The following is a 20,766-nucleotide window of genomic DNA, read 5'->3' as shown; positions in this document are numbered from 1 at the left end:
CAGAAGGACGATATGAGCATGCAGCAAGAAGTCGACCATCCACAAGCCAAGGAGAGAGGTCTCAGAAGACACCAACCTTGCTGACACCTTGATCTCGGACTTCCAGTCTCCAAAACCGTGACAAAACAAGTATCTGTTGGTTAAGCCACCCAGTCCGTGGTATTTTGTTCTGGCAGCCCTCGCAAACTAATCTACACGTTAGGAAAACAGATCCAGTCTCCAAGAGTTGACTTTATTCTTACAATCCTTCAAGTTTTTGTTATTGGCCATTATTTCCTGTTGCTTCATAGAATACCGTGTCCTACGATTGTCTGGTTTCACTAGCAGTAACATCTTTCATGGGGTAACAGTGTCAGGCATTAAAAGAACATTTGATAAAAGCTTCTCCTGAAATATGGCCTCTTTCAATCTGAAGTGTAAACATGCATGACCTTTCCTCTTACCCACTGAGCTTATATCCTCTGGAATTTACTAAGCGTCTGTAATTATGTCTGAAACGTGAAGGAAACATTTCCCCCAAGGAGCAAAGAGCCACTATTACAAGGCCAGAAAGATAAAATGTTTGATACGGTTTGGTTTTTTCATTTGTTTGGTTTTTGTTTTCTTGAAGGGTTCTTTTTTGGTTTTGGTTTTTGGGTGTTTTTTTTTTTTTTTTAATAATTGACTAGCTACAAGTCCACTAATTCTGATTTATCTTCATGATTTTGTGTGGAGTGAACACGTCACCTACTATTTCAAAGAAGATAAATCCTGACACGTATATATTTTTTTGCTTCTGCTTTCTTTCTTCTTTTGCAATGGCTTTTTCGCCAACGCCAAGCTGTTGCACCTGTTTTCACCTTGGTAGAGAGTGAGGCTTTCTCCACCCACTGCTGTCCACATCCCTTCCCTGTCTGCTCACTGTTGTGTCCAGGGAGTTGAAGATACACAATTGAGGGGGCTGGGGGATGGCAGGAGGACACTGGGCCGGTTAATCGTCTCCAGAGCAGGACAGGGTAAAATCTTCAGGGAAGAACTGGGGGAAGGAGGAGCCCTGAAGGCCACAACTGAAAGCATTTGGTGATTGCAGTGGGGAGCATAAGAAGAATGTGCAAGTAGACACTTTAATCTGTTGCTGTGAACTGAATTGTACCTCCCCCAAATTCATATGTTGAAGCCCTAACCCCCTCCACATAGTCCAAGTGACTATTTGGAGATAGAGCCTTTAAACAGATTAGGTTTAAGGAGGTCATTAGGGTGAAGTCCCAGTCTGGTAGAACAGGTGCTCTTTCGAAGAGGAAGAGACACCAGAGTGCGCTCTCTCTCTCCCTTTCTCTGCCACGTGAGGTCACGGCAGGAAGGCGGCTGTCTGTAAGCCAGGAAGAGAGCTCTCACCAAAACTCAATTAGGACTCAAGTCCTAATCTTGGACTTCCCAGCCTTCGGAACTGGGACAGATTATGTCTGTGTTTGAGTCACCAAGTCTGAGGTACTTTTTACGGCAGCTGGAGTACACTAATTGATATCTGGCCTGCTTGGGGATTAATCACTATTAATCCTTGCTGGCCTGTGTTCCTTTTGATTTACAGTAAGATACAGCTGGAATGTAAGTATTCTGAAATCCACAGTGAGTGCTGCTTGTACGGATGAGAAAGAGAAAAGCAGAAATTAATTACCTCCTTGGAAGCATCAGACTTTAAATTGAGTGGGCTCTTCATCCATGCGCGATGGGGAAGCATCAGAGAGGTTGGGCACAGGAGCGACAGAATCTTACTTAGCTCTGAGGTGGATTGTTCAGCTGCTTGCTTGCTTGCTTGCTTGCTTTAAAAAAATTTTTTTAATGTTTATTCAGTTTTGAAAGACAGAGAGAGACAGAGCACAATCAGGGGTGGGGCGGAGAGAAAGAGAGGGAGACACAGACTCTGAAGCAGGCTGCAAGCTCTGAGGGGTCAGCACAGAGCCCGACGCGGGGCTCAAACTCACGAACCGCGAGACCATGACCTGAGCCAAAGTTGGATGCTCAACCGACTGAGCCACCCAGGCACCCCGTTTCTTTCTTTTTTTTTTTAAGTTTATTTATTTTTGAGAGAGAGAGAGAGAGAGAGATTGAGCTCACACTAGTGAGAGAGGGTGGAGAGAGAGGGAGAGAGAGAGAATCCCAAGCAGGCTCTGCATTATCATTTGATTCGGGGCTCAGACTCAGAAACTGTAAGATGATGACTTGAGCCGAAGTCGGATGCTTAACTGACTCAGCCACCCAGGCGCCCCTAGCTGCTTTCTTGAAGGGAGATTCAAGGAGCAAGATCCAACGCAGGGAGACCAGTAGGAAGGCTTTCTCAGTATCTGGGATAGCGATGACGGTGGCCCGGGCCAGTGTAGTAGGGGTGGAAGTAATGGGTGGTCAGACTGCAGATGTATTTTGCAGGTGGAGGTGGAAGCCTTCGTTGACGGGTCCGTGTAGGCTCTAGGCCCCGGCCACTGCCTGACTGGAGTGGTCATGGGTGGAGATACTGACAGTAAGAGGAACAGTTCTGGAGGAGACGTCACAGCCACAGTTTGCCTGGGAACGTCACATGGGGTGGAGAAGCACAGAGGCTCAGGCAGCCAACTCGGGAAGAGGAGGAGGAGCTCTGCACGACACTATGGAACCAATAGGCGTTTGTACGTAGAGTCGAGCGACCGCACGTTCTCTTGTGCCCAAGACAAGTCCACTGTATCATCTCCGTCCCCCCGATCCAGGCTCAGAGGTGTCCCTGTTTTGACAACAAATTATATCCGTCACCTTAGTCTGCACCCTACTATGACTGAAGTCATGGACGGGATGGGAGGGCCGTCGAGTGGGTGAAGGTGAGGATGGGAGAGACAGGATGAGCCCCTGGGCTGCTGTTATTTATGTGACGAGGAGTGAGAGAAAATCAGTGCAGGAAACAGAAGGGGCCTGTGAGCAGGAACCCCCCCCTCCCGAATCCACATGGAGACACCTATGGAGAAGGGAGACGATGTCGGGACGCCCCAGGCACAGTCCTCGGCCTCCTTGCTGTCATCTGCACCCATTTCCCTGTGTGCCCGCCTGCCCTGTAACCACGTCTGTATCGCAGTGACTGAAGAGTGCAGATCCCGGGCTTCAGCTCCGTCCCTGCCCCCGTCTCCCCCATGACAGCAACCATGACGTCTCTCCCATGTCACCTCCCTGTCAAAGTCCCCCTGGACACTAGCTTCTACTCCTGTTCCATGTCATTTCCCTGCTCTTCTCCCCTTTAGCACTTAGGACAACCCAATGTACTTTTACCCTTCCTACCCCTCGCCTCCCCATAGAATGCAAGCCCCGTGGGGGAAGGACTTCTTTGTCCAATCCCTGCCCGGCACATCTAGGCCCTCGAATGAATGAGTGAATGAATGAATGAACGAGTGACTGGAAAGGAGACCGGCCCTTGAAGGAGGCGCAGTGAGCACTCAGAGGCAGGAGGGAGATGAGAATAGTTTGGGGGCAGACACTGGAGAGTAGGGGGAGCAGCTCATCAGTGCTGCCGAGGGGTTGAGTAGAAGGACACCCGAGGACAAGCGCCGGCTCGCACATCGCCCGCGACCGCTGGTGGACGCGTCCAGGGGCTGTGGCACAGAGACCCCTGAGCTCACAGGGAGCACCGAGTGGGATGCGGGGCCTCCCGGAGAAGATGCTGGCACAGCACAGAGGTGTTGGAGTGGAGGTGAAGCCGGTGACAAAAGACGTGGACAGAGACGTGAGGACAGTGGCTTCACAGCACAAAGGAGAACGTGGGGCTTTGCTGAGAGCGAGGAGAGTTTTGGGGGGTTGGGTGTCTCAGAAAGAGAATGTGCCTGGGAGCCGGCGTCCCCCAAGTGGGCAGCCTCACCGCATCTCTGGCAGTGCCTGGAAGCTTCCCCCTGTGGTTTTGGGGACCAAAGCTCTTCCGCAGTTCTTTCATGTTGTTGTTGTTGTTGTTAATTAACAAATGGGTTGACAATGTTTTCTTTTCTAAGTCAAATATTTACTGTTCCTTAAAGAAGGAAATTATAAAACCTAAAAAGCAAAAAAAAAACAGTCATGTTTGTTCTTGATAAACTGGATAGTTGGCTTACGTTTTCGTAAATAATGCTTGTAGAACCCAAACTTCCTTTGAGTTGTGCTCAGATTGTGCTTTCAGCATTAGTTTTTAAGTCTTTTCTCTCACTGGTCTGGAAAAGAAAACACGAGGCAAGGGGGCACTTTGAAGCTGTTCTGTACGTGAAAGAGGATTTGGGTCCTTGCTTTTCTCTTTCTCTTCAAAAACACAGTGTATTAATTTCCTAGATCCACCAGAACAAATTGCCATGAAATCTGTGGCTTAGAGTCACACGTTTTTTTCTCTCACGTTCTGGAGGCCAGAGATCTGAAAACAAGGTGTCACTGGGGCCTCCCTCCCACCAAGGCTCTCCGGGAAGATCCTTCCTGCCTCTTCCAGCTCCTGCTGGCCTCAGGCATTCCTTGTTTTGTGGCTATACCATCCCGAGTTCTCCCTTCATCTTTATGCGCCTTCTCCCCTGCTTTTCAAAGACACAGGGGAGAAGAGACACATGAAGACACATGATGTCCTTATAAGAACAACAGTCCTTGGAACGAGGTCCTAAGATGATTCAAGGTGATTTCATCTTGAGACCCTTAGTTTAATTACAAGTGCAAAGACCCTGTTTCAAATAAAGTCGCATTCACAGGTACTGGAGGTGAGGACTTAGAAAGATATGTTAGGGGCCCCTTTGCACCTCCCTACATGTAGTTTTCTAATTTGAGACGTGATTCGTTTTGGGGTTCATCACTCTTTCGCGTCCTGGAAAGCCACTTAAAATAATTATAGAAATAAAGTCGCTTTGCGTTTCAGAGAAACAATGGAGACCGTTCTTTAATTGTATTTTTTAGATCATGTGCAAGTAATGGATGACTTGGGAATTAAAATCAGATATTCAGCAGTCTACAAATTGTATGTTTCTCTTGCTGACATTAAATCGACTAGAAAACACAATTAGTAAAACGTCTTTTGAAGAAATACATTTTGTTCAGTGCATTCCCCCATGGATTGGCACAAAATAGAATCATGATTAATTTGAAGTCATGGCAAACTTTAATTCGAGTTGTTTCACATTACTGTTTCCCATGAATATAGAGCTATAGGAATTTATGAATAAGCAGGGAACAGAGAAAAGTTTAAGATACGCGGTGTAAGGCAGGGAAAGGATGTTCATGAAGCATCTAACTTGATTAAAACCCTGGACCCTTTGTTGGAATCAATGGAATTCCTTTGTTTGTAGAACAACCCAGGCAGGTGGATGGATTGGATCTTACCTGCCTTATAGTTGAAGGGACCGAGAAGCAAGACAAGTACATAAGAAAGCCCACCACCCAGCTAAGAATCAGTGGAGGCAGGATTTGAACCCAGGGCTTCTGTCCCATCGCTGTCTCCATACGCTCATCTCACTCACTTGCAGAGTGAAAATAGAGCAGGGGTCAGAAGCCTGGCTCTTGTTCTCGCTTTACCGCCAAACCTCTGTGGATCCTGAACACTGGTCAGGAGGGGGTGCTACATTAAGAGCCAGCGTCTGGGGGCACCTGACTGGCTCAATTGATGGAGCATGTGGCAGTTGATCTCAGGGTCATGAGTTCAAGCCCCACATTGGGCGGAGAAGTTACATAAGAATAAAAATAAGAGCCAGGGTTTGAATCGTACCTCTGCTGCTTGCCAGCTGCGTGACCTTGGATCACTTACTCATGCTCTTGGGCCTTGGTTTACCCATCTGTAAAATGGGGATGATCTTAGCACCTCATAGAGTCGTGTGAGGAGTAAGTGGAGGGATTTAATACCTAAAGCACTTGCAGCGGCGCTTATGGAGCCGAGCTGGGGAGACCTGCTCCTCCTCTTGTCTCCCCCTGTGTACATTTATTTGCATAGCTGGACTCCTCTGCTCTCCTGCAGCCCTGCGCCGTCAGGTTGCTAATGGTGGTGAAACGCCCTGCAAGGACCGATGCCGGTTAAGCCCAAAATGTACGTTTTTTTCCCACTATAGAAGCATTTTTGAAGTGCGCATTAGCTGTTGGCAAAGAAATATTTATTTATTTATTTATTTTAGATTTTCTTGTACATCTGTGGTTCTAGCTTTGCCTCATTCTTTGTCCTTGAAATGCAGCTCTTTGTTAGACAAAAATCATCTTTGCTTGAAAAAAAAAATATTTCCATCAGAGGCTTAAGAGCAAAACTGAGCCAAAACATTTATTGAAGGAGAAAATAATCATCACTATTAGACTTGATTATTTGAGTTTGTAATCTGTTTCCAGATAGATCATATATTATTTAATCTATGTGGCAAAACCAGGTTAAATAAACCTTGGATAAATCTTATCTCAGGGGAATTCTTAACATACTATATTCCTGTTGGTTTTTTGTCAGTTTTTTTTTGTGGAAATTGTTTTATTTCCTTCCACGTATTTGTTTTCTAATCACTCTCCAAAATACATTTGCAATTTGATATTGAACATGTTTTTTTTTCCTACCTTGGGCTTGTCTAACATTTTAACTGATGAATGTTATTTATTTCACTACATGTTCACCTGAAATGGGGATTTAATAAGGTGGTGGTTTTGCAAGAAAATATTATTTATAGCTAAAGCTGACATATAGTGAACAAAAATTTTAATAAGGGCCCAAACCAGTCATACAAATTGCCACATGTTAACCTAAAGGCTTTATGAACAAGGCTTTGATTAATATATGTCCTGTAAAAAGTAAAGATGACTTCCATAAATGTGTAACCTGTTGTCTAGAGGATAAGTAAAACCATCACAAATATACCAGGAAGGTAACCTTGGCTCATCCCCTAGTTAGCATGAGAGCCAGTGAGGAACACTGGTGGGAATTGTTGTTCAAGGGTTGCTAAGTATGTTCTAGAGAGAAGTATTCATGTCAGCAGGGAAAGGAGGGTGGATGAGCGGGAGTGGTCAAGGTAAGACATGGCAGAAATGAAAAGCAGGAAACATAAATATTCCCCAGAAACATCTATGTATTCATTCACATTGTGTTTTTTCCCATGCTAAAATTTAAAGTCTTTGTACGCAAAAGGGCAAAACATCGTTTTAGGGGCACTCACTGTGTATCATCAGGATGGAGTAGAACTTCTTTTTCTAGTGGAAAATATACACAGAGAGCTAAACCATGCTTCGTGTCGACGTAAAAACAAATGAGAACTTGTTAAATGTCATAGACGCTTGATGGTGTGATAGGCCGTTTATCTGTGCCCGAAAGCGTGGTTCCCCAGAACAGAATAGCTAGGAACTACTTCCTTTCCTGAGATGCTCACTAAGTCGAAGTCTCTTGCCATAGCTCTGTGCACCTTCCCATCCCACCGCAGGAATTAGGTGAAAAGCAGTTTCATCAAGAAAAGCCCATTTTTTCCACTGAACTTAAGGCATCTAATGAAATCAAAAGCCAAGTTATTTTTAACAAAGACATCTGAGTTTCCTTGGCTAAAGAGAGGGACTTCTCTTCAGGGGAATGGCCCCCCCTGGAATCAGGGGGACAAAATTTTTCACGTGGAGCAAGGAGGGAGGCTCCCGTAGGTGGTCAGGCATACACCTGCTGTGTATATCAGCTGTGTGCTCACCTGCGTCACCTGTGTGGTTAGGTTGCAGCCAGGTCACTATCTGAGTTGACAGGTGTGCATATTAATAATTACAGCAATTTAAAAATGATGCTTTCATGAATGCATGGGTTGGCAAGCCTTCTGCAAAGGGGTATGTGGTCAATGTTTTAGGCTCTGCGGGCCAAAAGGCAAATTGTGAATATTATGTAGCTACTGCAAAATAATTAATGAAATCCAAAATATAACAATAAAATGTTAATAATGTTTTGTAATACAGGTTTTCTTTTAAAAAAAATTTTTTTAACATTCATTTTTGAGAGACGTAGTGTGAGCAGGGGAGGGGCAGAGAGAGAGAGGGAGACACAGAATCCGAGGCAGGCTCCAGCCTCCAAGCGGTCAGCACAGAGCCCGATGTGGGAGCTTGAACCCACGAGCTGTGATATCACGACCTGAACTGAAGTCAAACGCTTAACCAAGTGAGCCACTCAGGTGCCCCGTAATATAGGTCTTTCAATAAGAATGAGGCTATTTAGGAAAGATAACATTTTGCCTAATTTGGGTTCAAAGTTAGTGTTCTCTACCATCAAATCTATTGTAAATGTCCATTTTTAGAAACCATTTGTTACCTCACAAGCCATACAAAAGCAGGAGGTAGCCCAGATTTGGTCCAGGAACTGACCCTGCTCTAACTAACACTGTTGATTTTATGTGTTCATGAGTATCATTCTAGTATGTTTCTCTAAAATATAAAAGTAGATTCTTTGCTTACATATGTTTTAGTAAGCTAGCCCTTTCAGTCTGAGTGATTAAAATGAATTTCTATGATATTTTTATGAGATGCATTCTGTCTAACATGTAGATAGAATTCAGAAGCCCAGTTGGATTAGCCCAATTTTGTTTTCCAGCTGGGGACCACCCATGAGTGTGTAGTAAAATCAATTTAGAGCATTTTGACCAGCGTTGAAAAGAATGAGTAGGGCAGCATAGCATAGCATACCATGAATAATAACAATTACCATAGTAAGGAAGGTTTGGTTTCCTGTTTTGGGAAAGGGGTGCCAGACTTGGGTATGTGTGTGTGTGCATGTGTGAGCCTAAGATATATTTTTATGATATATTTTAAGATATATGCAGGGGCTCCTGGGTGGCTCAGTCATTTAAGGTCCGACTTCGGCTCAGGTCATGATCTCATGGTTTGTGGGTTCAAGCCCCACATCGGGCCTTGTGCTGACAGCTCAGAGCCTGGAACCTGCTTCAGATTCTGTGTCTCCCTCTCTCTGTGTCCCTCCCCTGCTCGCTCTCTGTTTCTGTCTTTCTCAAGAATAAATAAATAATCATTAAAAAAAAATTGAAAGATATATGCAAAACACTGAGAACTATTTACCTTTCCCAAAGTAACATATTAAAAAAAAAACAAAATAGAATCTCCTAGATGCTGGCAGAGAAACAACATTATCAAACACATCCAGCTTTTGGCAAATAAATTATGTCATTATTGATGCCTATAAAATATTTTGAGTGTCTGTGGAGTGGTGTTTTCCACTGTAGATGGTGAGAGATCAGATGAATAAATGACATATTTCTGTCTGGAAAATAATCTCAGGTTGCTGTAACTGTTTTTCTGAACTAATGCACAAATTTGAGGGCAGAAATGATATAAATTCTCCCTCTCTGGATTTGTCAGGAATTGGTATTTTAAAAATTATAACCACTTATCTTTATTAGCAAACGGAAATTATAGCTGTGAAGGAAATTATTTTTGTAATATTTTAGGTTTCATTCTGCAAACAGCTTAGGCATTTGTATTTACACAGTTTGTCTCCTTCCCAGTAAGTCCTTTTCTCCTTATGTTGAGTGGGATGGGCCATATCTTAGAATGAAGTCTTTGTACTCCGTCTCTATATTTCTGCCTTTCATTCACTTCTCATTCAGCCTGCCCTTGGTAGGGACACAACTGGTAATTGGACCCAGATTTGCAGATGACACGAGATGCTCAGACGGACAACATGACCCTTCCCCATGGATAATCTAAGTCAACTGTCCCCTCTTCATTTGAATATAAAATGTGGACCTGCCTGAAAACAGACATGAGTGTCCAGATGGAAGTAGACAATATTATCAATATCACTGTTATCCTCATCATCTTCGTGTGTCTCTGAAAAGTAGATTGTAAGTGTGGAGAAAGGAAAAAGGGTAAATGTTGAGTAACACAGGAATTTAAATAAAATGAAAACACTAAAAAAAAAAACTTTTTCCCCCAGCCTAATTTTAGCCTTTAAACCCAATTATTAGTGAAATTGTCAAACAATTCATATTCTATATATGATATTTTATATTTGATAAGTGGGTATGCATGATTATCTAGCTTTCCTATAATAATATATAGTTATACTTGTATATACATATGTGTATATGTATGTGTATACATAATTGTACATATATGTATAAATATGTAAATTTATTATTACATATAAAATTGTTTAAACTGCAGATTGTGGTGCCTTAGTGGATAGTAAAATACTTTTGTTGGTCAAGAACAGTGTTCTGGGGCACCTAGGTGGCTCAGTCAGTTAAGCATTCAACTCTTCGTTTTGGCTCAGGTCATGATCCCATAACTCAGGGGTTTGAGGCCCCCATCGGGCTCTGTACTGACAGTGTGGAGCCTGCTTGGGATTCTCTCCCTCTCTCTGCCTCTTCCCTGCTCTCTCTCTCTCTTTATAGAAAGAAAAGAAAGAAAGAAAGAGAGAGAGGGAGGAGAGAAAGAAGGAAAGAAAGAAAGGAAAACAGTATTCTGAAAATAATTTAATGGAATAAAACAGAGTAAAGTAGAACAAAAAAGAAAGTAACCTATCAAAAGGCAGCTACCTTGGGGCACCTGGGTGGCTTAGTCAGTTAAGCATCTGACTTCGGCTCAGGTCATGATCATGATCTCATGGTTCATGGGTTCAAGCCCATGTGCTGACCCCTCAGAGCCTGGAGCCTGCTTCAGATTCTGTGTCTCCCTCTTTCTCTGCCCATCCCTTGTGCTCTGTGTCTCTCTCTCAAAAATAAACATTAAAAAATTTTAAATATAAAAGGGCATCTACCTTAGTGAGAACAACTTTCTTTCCCCCTTAATTATACATTCATTTATGTCTGCTCTTGGATCTGTATGAACTGAATTGCAGTGTAAATATTTCGTGTTGTGGCTCATTGCTAAAAAGTTTTGAAAAATGTTGCTAAAGTCATAGTGACAGCAGTGATTCACGTGTCCCTCTTATTGTTGTAGATATTCATTTTTTTAAGTTTATTTTTGAGAGAGAAAATACACGCACAAGCACAGGAGGGGCAGAGAGAGAGGGAGAGAGAGAATCCCAAGCAGGCTCCACACTGTCAGCACAGGGCCCGAGGTGCGGCTCGAACCCATGAAACGTGAGATCATGACCTGAGCCGAAATCAAGACTCAGACGCTTACCTGACTGAGCCACCCAGGCGCCCCTACATACTTTTTATTTTATTGCCAAGTATCAGAGCATTATAATTAGTAGATTATTTCCTGGAAATGCATCCTGCAATTTAATGGAGATAAATATTTTTATGTTTGGTTCCACATGGCATTCACTCAGACTATTATTTGGTTAGCTTGTTCTATCTGCTGGTTATTGTAGGTTTCTTATCTGCTATTTTAAGCTTTCTTGCAATAACAAGGCTGAAGATTGGATTGCAATAATCCAATAATGCCACCCAAGGAAAGTCTAGAAGTATAATGTTAAACACCAATTCAGAGAGAAAAGAGCTTGATCCCTCTCTGATACTGTTTCAAATGGCACCCTGTGTTGAAGTAAGGATCCTGTATTTTTTATGAGCATTACATAATCTGTTGTCTCCCTGTTGAATAAAATTCCAACAAGCCAGAAATCTGACACTGCAAAAACATGAGAATTCTCACAGTTCAAAATTACAGTGGCTGGAATTTTTTTTTACCATATTGTTTTCCTTTGTACACAAGGAGAGGACTTAATAAAAATACGGTAATATATCTGACAAGCATTGTTGTTCTGTGTAGTATGTCAACAGTTGTTATTAGCTGATGTATATTAACTACATAGAAATGCATTATTTACTGTGTGGGTCTCTGGGTATATAAATTAGTAGCTGCTTGCTAGAACTTTAGAAATAATGTAGTGGCAAAAATCCTACCATAATTGTACTTTTTGTTTGTGAGCAAAATAGAAAGAGCCCCATATTAGGGAAGTTGTGCTAGTGGGAACAAATTCTAGTAAGTTCCAACATGAATCGAAGATGGACTCGAAGCTGAGGGCTTAGATACAAATTTTATTCAAGATCATCATGAGGAATTTGTAACTAGGAATTGAGAAGTCGTGAAATATAATGTGTGTGAATGTCCGTGTTTTACAAATTTGGCAGCTTTTGAAAAATAATTGTTATGAGATTAACATTCCCAAGATTAACCTAATCACGCGATCCAAGGCTCCACGTTCTACAATTTACAACGACTAGTAGAATTTCTGTATTCTGTAGTTCATAAGTAGACTTCCCTTTGAACATTTCTGCCTTTTGGCTTATGTTATGCGTCTGTAAATATTGATGATGTCCTGCGTTTTCTGAGGGGGAGGGCTTACTCCTGTAAAAATCATTCTGCGGGGTTCCAAACTGCAAGTCTAGAGAGGAACTCTGGCAGCAATTTCAAAAAGAGACCCCTTTTTTGTAAGTATTTACATTTATGCCAAACGTATGTTGTGACCTTCGTGTACATGTAGTATTTGTTGAGATCAGAACACCGGTTTCTTTGTATTAAACATACAAATCCAGATCCATTTTTTCGACCCTCTTACAGTACTATGTGCTGTGGGCCAGTTGAGTATATGGTATGGACAAAACACAAATTTAGGTTGAAATTCTTAAGTGAGGAAACAGTGTACGATCTATTTTGGTCAAGATCAATAAGTAGGAGAAAATATTTTTCCAGCATTCCCCTTGTAGCACGGACTAGATTTCACATTTTTCAGATTTAAGGGCCCCCAAAGTGTTGTAAAGTTGCTTTCTTATATCTCTCAAGTCTTGGGAACAGGGGAAGGTGAGTGAATCCACATCACTTGCTGGGATGGGCATTGTTCTAAGCCCTTTCCCTCCCATACCTCCCTCACTCCTCTGCGTGTCTGTAGGCTAGATGCTGGTGTGTCCCCATTTTGCAGGTGAGCAAACTAAGTCCCTATCCCTTGCCCAGGGTCTCGCAGCCATTAAGTTAGAGGACCTGAGCTCAACCCAAGGCAGGCTGCCTTCAAAGGCCGCATTCTTAGCTATGGTGCATTTTTTTAATGAAACGGTTTTGATAGAAGAAAGAAAAGGAACACAGGGAGCATGAGTGCCATGACTGAAGTGAAGACAGGTCTGTCTTGTTAACTAACATCCCAGACCTCTTCAGACACCTGTGAGAATACTGTCGGAAAAGCTTGGCCACAGCACCACAGCACGAAAGGGTCGGGGTGCACATTGTTCACCGTTATGGAAACCCTATTTCAGAAGAAAAGACCTCATAATTTTGAAGAAATAAGTACAAATCTAAGTAACTATTCACAAAACTCATGAGCTCTAAATGGTTGAAGACTGATGGTATGCAACAAATACATATTGTGACAATATAAATGAGCCTTCATTATGTATTTTGTATTCCATGTGGTGTAAATAGTGTGATGATGCTTTACATACATTCATTGTTATTGTTAAGTTGTCCCTTCAGTGATTGAGAGAATTAATTAGGTACCTTACTGAAACGACTCTAAGCTCAGTCTTTCTTCCTTCCTTCCTTCCTTCCTTCCTTCCTTCCTTTCTCCTTCCTTCCTCCTTCCTTCCTTCCTTCCTTCCTTCCTTCTTCCTTCTTCCTTCCTTCCTTCCTTCCTTCCTCCTTCCTTCCTTCCTTCCTTCCTTCCTTCCTTCCTTCCTTTCTCTCTCTCTCTCTCTGTCTCTCTCTCTCTCTCTCTCTCTCTTCCTTTGCTTTAAGTTTCTGTTATACCTCGGAAAAAGGAAATACAGAAATGTTTGAGGTAAGAGACACGTCCTGTGTCTCATGGAATACCTGGGCTTTCCAGAAAGACGCTGATGTCAGGCGTGTGTAAAACCCCCCACTTCAGACAGTTTCTCTGAATCCCACCTCCTGCCATTGGCGTGAGCACATCGGAAGCAGTGTTTTCTTGGGTTTCACCACCACCGGTTTGATGCACCTGTTTCCTTTATGGTTACTTCTTTTACATTTTTCTGCACAACAGCAGGCATTTCTCACTTTCCTCAAGGCTCATCTTCTTTTTTTTTAAATATAATTTATTGTCAAATTGGTTTCCTTACCACACCCAGTGCTCATCCCAACAAGTGCCCTCCTCCTTGCGTATCACCCATTTCCCCTCTCCCCCACCCCCCATCTACCCTTAGTTTGTTCTCAGTCCTTAAGAGTCTCTTATGGTTTGCCTCCCTCCCTCTCTGTAACTTTTTTTCCCCTTCCCCTCCTCCATGGTCTTCTGTTACATTTCTCAAGATACACAGGAGTGAAAACATATGATATCTTTCTCTGACTGACTTATTTCACTTAGCATAATACCCTCCTGTTCCATCCATGTTGCTGCAAATGGCCAGATTTCATTCTTTCTCATTGTCAAGGCTCATTGTCTTGTCCCTTGTATGATGCTGTCACTTCCCTTTATTTTTTAAATTTTTTAAAAATATAATTTATTGTCAAATTGGCTAACATAGACTGTGTATAGCGTGCTCTTGGGGTAGATTCCCGTGGTTCATTGCTTCCATACCACACCCAGTGCTCATCCCAACAAGTGCCCTCCTCAGTGCCCATCACCCATTTTCTTCTCTCCCCCACCCCCATCCACCCTCAGTATGCTCTCTGTATTTAAGAGTCTCTTGTGGTTTGCCTCCCTCCCTCTATGTTGTACCTTTAAAAGTTGCCAACTCAGAGTGAGCAAAATTCCTCATTCTTCTGAATAACAAATAGAAACAATGAAGGGCTTGGTTAAAATGTTAAAACAAAAACATTGGCAAACCCTTTTTCGTAAATTCATCGCAATAGTGAAATGTTTATGCAAAATATAATGGGCCACTAGAACTGAAGATTTTCCTTTGAATCAGATGATTTTTGTTATTAGGACAGATTTGCAATACTTGCAAAATGTGTTTAGTGCCATTAAATCACACTAAGTATTTGCCATTTCATTGCCAGACATGTAGGATGGCTTTCTCTCATTGTTAATTGGTCTCCCACAAGGGAGCATTGGAGGAGGAACCAAGTAGCTTAGGGTCTTTCAAGTTAATAAAAATCTCTGAAAGCTCTCATTTATTGTGTGCAGCAGTTAATAACTGATGGCATCTAGTAGCGGCTGGATTTGAGGCACTCAAATGGCCATCCCTTGAGGATACAGATCCCAAGTAAACTGTGGAGATGTTTTCACACCTCAGACTAATTTATAGACTAATGCCAAACCCCGGCACCACGTGGCACAACTGACCCATCGCCTGGTCCTCGGTGATTACGGAGGCTGAGTGCCCTGCTGCTCATGCCCTCAATGGGCGATGGCGGTGTGGAAGCTTCCATGAGATCTCCTCCTTGGGAGGCGTGCCCTTCCCAACATCCTCATTCATGGAAAGTAGACTTCAGATCTTCTGGGTGCATTCGTGGTGATTCCTGAGCAGGAGACATTTGTCTCTCCTTGCCATGTTCCCGGGAAGAGTTTCGACACGGGAAGCCAACCCATAATGGCAGCTTCTTTATTAAAATATGTGCAGTGGAAATTATGCTAATTAAGCTGGAGTGTAATTATAGACTAGAAAGATTCTTCGCAGTCTGAATTGAATTGTTGTAGATAAATGCGCATTAACTTAATAGTGTGCAGCTAATTATGAAAAGTAAAGGAGAGGAAGAGAAGCGATCAGTTACGCGATGTTTTAGAGATGCCGCTGTCCCAGTCCAACTCTCCCATTAAAGCCCAGGTAACCCTGTGATGAGAATTCTTCTCTCGTCTGTCTCGGAGTTTCAATACCACAATTAAAATGGCCACTGGTGACTAATTAACCCATTTAACTCTGTTTGTCTGTGGCATTTATTACAGCAGAGAGTTAATGCAGTAACACTCGGCAGCTTTATGCCCTCGTCCAAGTATATCTGTGGAGTTAATTCTTCATTCTTTATTTATGCTTTTGTGTGCATTTATGATAATTATAAAAATGAGGCGAAGCTCCATCGTCCCAGTGTGATTTGCCACACTCAACTAAAACTGTATTCTGGGAAATAAATTCTTTTTACTTAGAATTAAAATAAGCTCAAGTGGTAGTCATATGCCTTCTGTTCCAAAGCTATCAGCTCTAACAACCTGAGAGATATGGTCATGATGCTGTGCTTATGCGAAGGAAAAGTTAGGCATTGAATCCTCTCAGCTACCGACTTCTAAAGTCTATCAGTAAGGTGGGTTTCCCGTGTCCATTGATCAGTGCCACCTGGACCAGCTAAATGACAGGTGCTGTTTGTAAGCATAGAGAAGATGTGGAGTGACCTTTCAATGAATTTTCGAGAATGTAGTGTACACGAGTCCTCTGAGCAGAATGGCTCGACACCCGCTTGCACACTCCCAGAGAGTTTGGAAAACGAAAGACCCAGCAAAGCACTGAGAATTCAAAGGTCCTTTATAGAGGGCATGACTGTCCAGTAAAAGGAGGGGGCCTGTGTTGTGGGACATCACACCTCACTGTTTTCTTCCGTGTTTCCAAGAAACCTCAAAAAAAAATCCCTTTAATTGCTTTTTATAGCTAGAAAATGAGTGAAAATGTGGGGATGTGCATCAGGTCTTTTCCAATTCCTTCAATTTCCATCTTTTTTCTTTTCTCATTTACATTATGGTTGTGTTCTTGCACGTGGTTTGTTCGAGACGCTAACAATCAATAACCCTGAATTTTCATTGGAACTTCCTAAATCTTTTCTAACCTATCTGCAATGTTCTTTAGAACATGTATAGCTACTTCTTTTTTGACTTAATGAAATGTTGCTTCTAGTATGTTGTGACATTTGTTTAGCCAAGATAGTATTGGTATCAGAAAGTTTCTTAAAGCTCGTTATTTAATTCATACACTTTCGAGGAAAGCATGAAGTTGTTCTTGCCTGTGGGATGAGACGGTATTACTGAGTGATCGTAACCCTGGTTTCTGGAGATTTGGTGCCAGGCCAGAACCCTAGAGCTACCTGATATCAACTGTGTGACTTTGCACAAGATGTTAAACCTCCAGCCTCTGCCCCCCCCCCCCCCACCTGTGCACTAAGTGAAACCATCATTATTTCCTCAAAGGGGGATAGCAGCAGTCAGCAAACCACAGTCCATGAGCCAAACCTGGCCCACCAAATGCTTTTGCAAATAAAATTTTATTGGGACATAGCCACGCCCATTTTTAATGTTCACTCTATGGCTGATTTTGAGCTACAGTGGCAGAATTAAGTAGTTGCAACAGAGACTATATAGCCCGCAAAGCCTAAAATATTTATCTTCTGTCCCTTGAGAGAAAAGGTTTGCTGATCCCTAGATTTGAATATTAAATTTGTGTTTGTATGTAAAACGTATATAAAACACACGTGTATATAACATAGGCCTATAAATGTGTGTGCATATACAAACGTAGTATGTAGATAAAGCTCCCAGCATAATGCTCGACACATTGCAAGCATTCAATATCTGTGGACGGTTTTAAATATTATTATGATTTTATTAAAACCAGTGTTACTTTGTTGTTAGAAAATTAGTTGTAAAGGGGATATTAGATGGGGTAGCATAAGCCTTCGCATTAATCACAACTAAAATATTTTCTTTAAAAGTATTTTCTAAAGACAAGACTACGTTTATAATTTAAGCAGAGGCTGATTTTAAGATTAGATATCATGACACTTTTTAAAATGCATTAGTTTCCTAGAGCTGCCATAAAAAAATGACCATCCATTTAGTGGCTTAAAACAACAAGTTTGTTTTCCCACAGTTCCAAAGGCAAGAAAGCCAAGGTCAAGGTCACAACAGAGCCAAGCTTTCTCCAAGGGCTCTGGGGGAAGATCCTTCCTTGCTGCTTCTTAGCGTCTAGTGGTTACAGTCTTTGGCATTTCTTGGCTTGTAGACAGATCACTCTATTTTCCCTGCCTCTGTGGTCACAGTGTCTCCCTGGGTCCATCTTCACACGGTCTTCTCTCTGTGAGTATCTCTGAGTCTAAATTTCGCCTTGTTTTAAGGACACTGGTCACTGGATTAGAGCTCAGCCTAATCCAGCATGACCTCATGATTGTAGGACATCTGAAAAGACCTTATTTCCAAATCAGGTCACATTCATAGGTTCTGGGGGTTAAGACGTCAATGTATGGTAGCAACATATCTTGTCAAAAAATATATTTTGGGGGGGAACCCCAAATATTGTAATGTCAAGTATTATCAACCTGTAATGTCAGGTAACTATCCTTTGGAAAATTGACACTTATCCTAGTATTTTAGAATATATCTTAGATGAAAACAAATGATTACAACAAGTATTTCGCTCCATCATTTTAATGGCTGAAACTAAGAATCAAAAGACTGATCAAGGGGCGCCCGGGTGGCTCAGTCGGTTAAGCGTCCGACTTCAGCTCAGGTCAGGATCTCGCGGTCCATGAGTTGGAGCCCCGTGTCGGGCTCTGGGCTGATGGCTCAGAGCCTGGAGCCTGCTTCCGATTCTGTGTCTCCCTCTCTCTCTGCCCCTCCCCCGTTCATGCTCTGTCTCTCTCTGTCTCAAAAATAAATAAACGTTAAAAAAAAAAAAAGACTGATCAAAATGCTATCAGCAACACATTTTTCAAAGGGACGTGTATGTGTATTGTGTCGAAGTGAACTTGACGCTTCAGGTGACATGCCACCATTGGGAATGGGATTCAGGCAGATGGATAGACAGACCCTGTCCAGGGCAAGGGGGACCTTACCCAGCCCACCTGAGCTAGTCCCACCCCACCTGGGACGCTGTGTCCAGAGGCTGGCAGTCCCTGAAAGAGGCAGGTGCACACACCGAAGTGTGTTCCGAGAAAAGATAAAATACATACGAAGAGTGTGGAGGGGTTGAAGACAGAGGCACGCAATAATTATAAAGATCTGGATCCAAGCTCATATTGGAAAGTACAAGAATATTTTAGAGACAACTCGTGATGCCGTCATCGGTAATACTCTTGACACGTTCATTTATTTTCTTGGTCTTTTAAATTCTCTGTTTCCGTGTCCATTCTTTCTCTCGTCTCTCATCGCGCCTACCCTCCTTCACACACAATGCACGTACGTGCACATTGTGGTCATATTTCCTGTAGAGATTTGTATCTCGGGTTTTATTTTTCAGTGAGTATCATTTTATGAGTGCCTTTCCATGTTATTACATATATTGTTTAAACATAATTTTTAATAACTGTAAATACTCTGTTTTCTGGCCATAGTATTCTGTAACCATTCTTTTTTTTTTTTTTTGATTGTTCAGTTTTATTTTTTTTTAACATTTATTTATTTTTGAGACAGAGAGAGACAGAGCATGAACGGGGGAGGGGCAGAGAGAGAGGGAGACACAGAATCGGAAGCAGGCTCCAGGCTCTGAGCCGTCAGCCCAGAGCCCGACGTGGGGCTCGAACTCACGGACCGCGAGATGGTGACCTGAGCTGAAGTCGGACGCTCAACCGACTGAGCCACCCAGGCGCCCCTTGATTGTTCAGTTTTAGATACTAACTCGGACATCATAGAAAAGTGATTTTAGATATCGTGTAAGGTTTCAGAAGCCAGGGACAAAGCCAGATGGGTTGAGATGCAGATGTGGGGCCAGTGTTCAAAAGAAAATTCACAGTGGTCATCCTGAAGCGGAAGGGGGCCTCTCTGGTCATGCGCACATACTTAAATTATTCTACAATCTGGGTTCCCGTAGCAGGTGACAGTTGGACTGCATGGCTGTACCCACGTTTCTTTCGCCTCTGAAATGTTAGGTCACAAATTCCTTCTGGAGCACGGCAGGCCTTATGCACATGGATTAAATGACTCTGACGGGAAGGTCTGTTTTCAAGGAACAGTTTTTCTAAAATCTGTGTTGTTGAAAGGAATAGAGGAGGAATCGAGAAACCCAGCCCATGAATGTCAAATGTACCTGTGAACCTGGGTGCCTTTCGCAGATGCAATTGATCAGAGTAGCTTACACATGGGATCCATTTGAACACCTAATTTCTTGGTTAATTTAGGCCTTGGACCTAGTTTTTTTTTTTTTTTATTTTAAGTAGTTGTCTACAATGACTGGGTAGTCACTGAGCTGCTTTACGGCATGTAATCCTAGTATTTGAATTTCAAGTTGACTTTCAGGAAGGAACATTGTGGGTCCATTCGCTTGCCCATAAAGCTACAAAACCCAGGGGATACCAGGCTTTCCCTTTCTTTCTCCCTTACCAGTGCTAGTGGTGGGTTGGAAAGGCCAAAGCCCGTGGCAGGTTCCCACCTCTCTACATCTGCCTCAGGGCCCAAGGAGCCCAGAGGATTTGCCCCCAGGGAGTCCTGCTGTCCAGAGATGGGGGAACACATGGTCCGTGGTTTGTTCCCCGGGACCCTAAGAGGCAGCTTTAATGTCTGAGATGGGAAGCCAAATAAAAATGCTAAGTGATTCTGTCCTTGGGAGAGTTCTTGAATTTTATAACAAGGTATTTGTCATTCTCCATTTCAAACCACCCGGGAGGACACAGGTAGCTTACCAGCGCAGTGTCAGCGTGCAACAGATCACAGAGTTTTCTGTCAGCGGGTTCTGGTGGAAGGAGGTGCCAGAATGCAAAGAAGCTCAAGCCCATCCCTCTTCCTACTTCAGGACAAAGCCAAGAGAGCCGGCCTGGATATGTACATAAAAGGCCAGGAGAGACCCCCACACCCGTGACCCTATTTCTAATGTGCAATGCGTCATTTTGCCTCTATATTTGGAGCCCTAATTTTATTTAAAAAAATTTTTTAATGTTTATTTATTATTGAGAGAGAGACACACACACACAGAATCAGAAGCAGGCTCCAGGCTCTGAGCCATCAGCACAGAGCCCGACGCGGGTCTCGAGCTCAGGAGCTGTGAGATCATGACCTGAGCCAAAGTCGGACGCTCAACCGACTGAGCCACC

At 42.8% G+C, this 20,766-nt stretch overlaps 1 protein-coding gene across 5 annotated transcripts in view; it reads left to right on the top strand.

The window, feature by feature from the left end:
- Nucleotides 1-20,766, top strand: part of CTNND2 (catenin delta 2) — a 957,890-nt gene that overhangs the window by 658,297 nt on the left and 278,827 nt on the right. The gene's annotated exons all lie outside the window — the stretch shown is intronic.

The sequence above is a fragment of the Panthera onca genome, chromosome A1, assembly GCF_046562875.1.
Source record: "Panthera onca isolate mPanOnc1 chromosome A1, mPanOnc1 haplotype 2, whole genome shotgun sequence".
Classification (NCBI taxonomy): domain Eukaryota; kingdom Metazoa; phylum Chordata; class Mammalia; order Carnivora; family Felidae; genus Panthera; species Panthera onca.
This window is presented reverse-complemented; position numbering and strand designations above follow the sequence as displayed.